The following is a 6,242-nucleotide window of genomic DNA, read 5'->3' as shown; positions in this document are numbered from 1 at the left end:
ACAACCTAATTAATAGACTCAACAACCTATGTCAACTTAACCACTGATTTGGGGATGGTAAGTAGTTGTTATTCTATGCTTAATTCCCTTTTTTCAAAATTAAGTTCTCCACTCTTTTATTATAGAAATAACTACCCCATCATTAATGATGACTCTAGCTACTCCAAATCTAAAAGATATATTTTTCTTTAAAAATTTATTTACTATCTAAGAATTTGTTTTGGTTATTACTATTCCTTCTATCCACTTGGAGATATAGTCAATAGCTATCAGGATATATTAACTCGCATAAGATTAAACAAAAGGACCCATAAAATCTAATCCCCAAAAATAAAAACTTTCCACTTCTAACATGTAGTTTAGCGGCATTTCCATTTCTCTTTGAAATATTTCCTACCCTTTGTCATCTATCACGTCTTTTAACATAATCATCAACATTCTTGATTAGGGAAGACCAATAAAATCTAAATTGAAGGATCTTAGAAGCAATTCTAAATTCTCAAAAATACCCTCCATACTTAAAATCATGGCAATTACTAATAATGGGTTCTATCTTATCTTCTAGGACAAACCACCTAATGATTTGTTCTTTGCATTTCTTAAATAAATACGGCTCACCCAATAAATAGAATTTAGTATCGTGCATAAATTTATACCTTTTTACCTATGATATATCATCTGGAATTACTCCACTAATAACAAAGTTTAGAATGTCAGCATACCAAGGCACACACAATGAACACAATGAAAACTTCTCATCATGGAATAATTCATTAATTTCAAATTCATTATTCTCAAAATGGTTTCCTTTCTAATCTATACAAATGATCAACCATCTAATTTTCAAATCTTTTTATATCTAAAATCTCTACATCAAACTCTTGCAGATATAAAAGCCATCTAATTAGTCTGGGTTAAACATCTCTTTTAGTTAATAGGTATTTGATGGCAAAGTGATCCATAAAATTGTAACTTTGCCAATTAAATATGATCAAAATTTTCCAATAGAAAAGGCTATTGCTAGCAATTCCTTTTCAGTAGTTATATAATTAATTTGTGCATCATTTAGTGCATGTAATTTCTTATCTATTCTTTATCTTAAAACTACTCCTATGGCATATCACTAGCACAACAAATCAATTCAAAATTTAAAGACCTTCTAAGGTGAAAAGCAATTAGGTGCAACAACTAAGATATTTACAACTGAAATGATGATTAAAATTATAAATAATCCTCATACAAAATTTGAAAAGTAATTAAAATTAAAAATAAAATAAATAATAGAGTGACACCACACGACCTCGTACACACTAAATGCTATATAGGGCACTAGTCATAAACTTCTTGGCTAAGGCCTTTTTCTTATCATGTATTTACTTTATTGTATCTTATATTCTATTTTTGTATTATATTTTAAGTATTAAGAAGGGGTGTCAATAATTAACATGACCCAAAAATCTGACCTGAAAATTTTAGGTCAGGGTCAACCACTTTGTCAAACAGGTTGGATTCGGGTTTAATAAATCGACCTATTTCAAAAATCAGGTTGGGTTCAGGTTGACCAGAAAACCCGAAAATGACCCAGTATTGACTTGGTGATCCCATGTTCACGAAATCGGAAATCCAACTCCACATTGCCACCCGCACTCGCAAAATTGGTAATTGCATGTCGTCGCCTGCCTTGCTCGATCACAGTCACACGGCCTCGTCCTGTGGCCCCGTCTCTCCCGCTATCCCACTATCATCCTGCAGCCTCGCATAAGGAACTCAAAGTGTTGGTCTTCTAACATACAAGTGCTCCTATGACTATACTTACAGAAGTGCCACACATCCAACAATGTACGTACGTGCCAACTATGTCACATGTCACAACGCATTATAAAGATGTACTAAAATTGTACTTTCAATAAATATAATACTAAGTGCATTGAAGTCCATAAATAGGGGTAGCCATGGCAATGACATGTGTAGCCGTAATGTATCTGGTATAAAAAATTATCCTATCCTGAATAGGATGTATGTGTGAGCATGCTAAAATTTGGCTCATAGTAAATTATCATACGAGTCTCTATAATAAGTCCAACAGATCTACTGAAATGAAAGCATCGAATCCATCTCAATCATCCCCATCATAAAGTTTACCTATATATCATCATCTCCATGAGCATGATAGATAGTGTCACCTGCTGGATGACCACCTAGAAGATCATCATAGAAACATGGAAAACTCTCCCAATGTAAGCTTTATCCAATGACAACCGGATAAACAACTATAGGGAAATCAACTCTAAAGAAAAAAAAAACAACTAAATATCTTGAAGTGTAATCATCATCGCCCCAACTATTAGATTGAAGGTGTTCATCGAAGGACACCATCTCTCACTAATGCTATGATGAGATTATAGTCTAAATGGATGAATTGTAGGTGATGGAGAGGTTATCTAAAACAATAGTATGAAGCATATATATCATGGGGTGGCATTGAATAGGCCATTCAAAGACCATACGTCGATGTGTAGCTACAACTTAAGGAGATGCCTTAGAAAATGCAAAAGTTAATAAAGTAAGTTACCACCTTGAATAATATTACAAAAAAATAAAAGTTCAACAAAATGTTTATACCTAATTTGGATCACCAGCCTTCTGTGAAACCCATAATAAGGAGATACTCAATTGAACATCGATAATTCCCTCCTAATATCTCAGGCAGTATGCCTACATGAATAGTAATGCACCAATCTACTAGTGTTATTTTCCATACATATTTCAAAGTTGAGACTTGTGTAATTAGAGAAAGGTAGATTAAGCTATAATATTTTGTACATGATAAAGAGAATATAATGACTTTTTCAAACCTACATGAGATAGGATTATTTGGATAAGTTGACCTATTATGGCCCAAGTTCTTATAAAAACTACAGGCCCTGAGTGATGATACAGAAGGCTCGTTCATTAAATTTTGGATTCCAGTCGAGCTTGGTTAACCTACATGATGCTTAAACATAGGGGAAAGCAAAAGGATAATTTTGTTTTCCTCATTGAAGGGAGGCCATAAATCACTCTTAGGAATAATATGGATTAATCTATAGTAGGTGTCCTTGTAAAAGTGCATCATAAAGTAGCATGATATAAAAAAATTGTGATCCCATCACCTCACCTCAACTATAATAATAACATGGACACATGGAATGCGATAAAGTTGGGGCTTACTACATGTACAAATGTAGGTATATGTACTTTTAATTTCCACCTTATGAGCCCAATATGACATGTCAAAACTTAGAATTCCTGGTTGTTTAACATAACAAGCTTGGGACACTAGAAGGCCTCATGTTCAGCGTACGCGGCTCATTTTCATGTGCGGAACAAAATAACCACAGTACACGTTTTTGCCTCCATCAACATAAACTAACAAATGTCATCATCGGTGACATTTGTGGAAGAATATATATCAATCATTATCACCAATATGATAGATATGGTTAACCATTTGTGTCGGTGAATTGAACCATAACACATGTAGAATTCATAGTTTTAGTTGTGCCAACGATATATTTCTTCTACGATGAGTGGCTAATCTCTACCCACAACATAGTTTGGAGTAAATTCGGCTATAACATGTAATTCACCGCCAAAGTACAACAACAATCGTGGCATTCAACAAATATGGAGTTTGCTAATCACAAATTATTATTTTATTTAATGTAGAGTTGATTCATTTTTATTTTGGGCACTAGTGGTGCCCAAATATTGTTATTTGTAGCATAAGTGATGCCCTAAGAAAATATCTCTGATATGTTACAAATCTTATTATTCATAGGCTTGATAGAGATGAAAGATATTAAGACATAAGGTTGGCTCTATGTCTATCTGAAGTAACTGACAAGGATGTCAACTATAGACATAAATAATTCTAGAGCCAGTTGCGTACTTAACTTCATAATTTATATGTACGATAAAAAATTACGTGGTGCATTAAGAATAAGAAATTAATTTTAATGTTTTTATATACAACAAAAAATGTATATATCTCGATGCATGTAGTTATATTTTTGAATTATAAGATACAAAATTCATGTAATAATACATTGAAATTAATAATACAATATATTTGTTAAGATCCACTGAGGGGCCTACGCATTAATACCAAAAAAGGGGTTACAAGGTCCTTAGAGGAGAATCCAGCTCGCTAATGAATATAAGAGCTACAACAGAAAGAAAAATAAATCCTAAAAGCTGATGGTTCCTTATCTTATGGATTACAAAAAAACCTAAATACATTCTAGAGCTGCAAGTAGACAATGCCCAAAAAAGGAAGAGCAAAATACTAGCATTCAGCACAATCATCTTGCAAAAAGAATAAGCAAACCTCAAATAACCCGGAAGGCTATCGCTCACGAACTCCTTGCAAAAATTTTAAAGCCAAGTTTCTGGCCACCAGATCTGCACAAAGAAAACACTCCAACACAAAAAGGTAATTTGGCACCAGTAATGGAAGTAGTAGATGTTTAAACCTTTCACATATAAAAAGGAAAGAGAATTATCAAAGCTTTCTAGAAGAGCAACAATAGCCACGATTTGATTGAGAGTCATTAAGGTATCACAAAACAAAGGCAAAGAACATAGCAGATACAGAAAGAGAGTTCTCATATTGGTACTACCCATAACATAAAAAATTAAAATCTGGATGAGAGCAACAGGCTTAACAGAGATAGGGGAATGAATATCATCAATGAGTCTCAAAACCAAGCAGGAACAAGCAACCACTAAATTAAAGAGCAGAGTAATTTACATGAAGCTGCAAAGATCACCAGTAAAAAAAATACTAAAAGAGAAACAATAAGATGGATCTTGGAAAATTACAAACCAACCAAAGTTCCCATTCTCCTGGAGCAGCAAACGCTCCATAAAACAACTGCCCACACAACTCCTAAGCATATTAAGCAGCCAGACAACAACCAGAATGAAAAAGAATAGCCACCTAACTGTCAAATAACTGTAACCCAGAAAAGCATCAATAATAGAAGAAACCTCAAAGCCCACCAGAATTAGCAACCACTAGCCAACCACGTAGAGAAAATCACAAGACCCACCAGGAAATAGCAGAAAAAGCAGAACAGGGCCTTCAACATTATGACAATAAGTAAGCCCGCATTTTTTCAGGTTAATCAAACCTCTTAATGAAGGAGGGAGATTAAAAGTATTAAATTCCTGATAAGTATCAATGTGACAACCGTATTTGGCCAACCAATCTACACAAGCATTTCCCTCATGATAAATATGAGAAATAGAGTAATTAATATTAGAAAGGGAAATCTTGATTTTTCTAATAGTGTAAAAATCATGAGGATTACCAACCTCTTCATTTTGAATGATGTGAATTAAAATTTTAGCACCAACCTCAATGACCACATGTTTAATGTCCAATCTCTGACAAATATTCAAACTATGAAATAAACCCATCAGTTTAGTAGTAATGATAGAACAAAAGTTAAGAGGGTCAGAAAAAGCAGCAATAGCCCCTCCATTGTGGTTACGAATGATACCACCCATACCAGCAACACGAGTGCCAACTGACTCATCAGAGTTTAGTTTAGCATAAGGGGAAGTAGGTTTGAGCCACCTCACAATGCACTCAACTTTATCAACCAAAACGCCATCAGTAGGAATGCCAAAATGAGCAGCTAAATGACGACAATTTTTAAAATTTTTTATCGAAATAAGATTGACAGACTGAAAATGCAGAATTTTATTTCTAACATAGGTAATGATTTGGTTGGCATCCATCTTGATCTCATTATGCTTTGAAACATTCCTAGCCTTCCAAAGATACTACATAATCAAAATAAGGAGTAAATTATAGACATGACTTTTGGTTTTAGTAAACCAGTGTTTAAGAATGTCAGCAACATCGCAATCAGTATTCATAATACCTTTATCAGTAAGATTAAAGAAATAGCACCAAACTTTTTGAGCAATCACACCATTAGTAAAGACATGCCTAATACTTTCAATATTAAAGCAACATTGACACTTAGAAGCCAGAATAAAACCTTTTCTCCAAAAAAGATAATACACAGGAAGGTAACCTTTAAGACATCTTCAAGCCAAGATAGAATAAGATAAAGGAATTTTATTGTGCCAAAGAGAAGCAAAAATTTGAGAAACATCACCTTTCAATCTAATAGCCTTCCAAACTTTTTTTAAATTGAAATTACCAGAAGAGAATAAATTAAAAAGAT

This window comes from Dendrobium catenatum, unplaced genomic scaffold (assembly GCF_001605985.2).
Source record: "Dendrobium catenatum unplaced genomic scaffold, ASM160598v2 fragScaff_scaffold_233, whole genome shotgun sequence".
Classification (NCBI taxonomy): Eukaryota; Viridiplantae; Streptophyta; class Magnoliopsida; order Asparagales; family Orchidaceae; genus Dendrobium; species Dendrobium catenatum.
The sequence above is the reverse complement of the archived record's forward strand: the minus strand, read 5'-3'. Positions refer to the sequence as shown.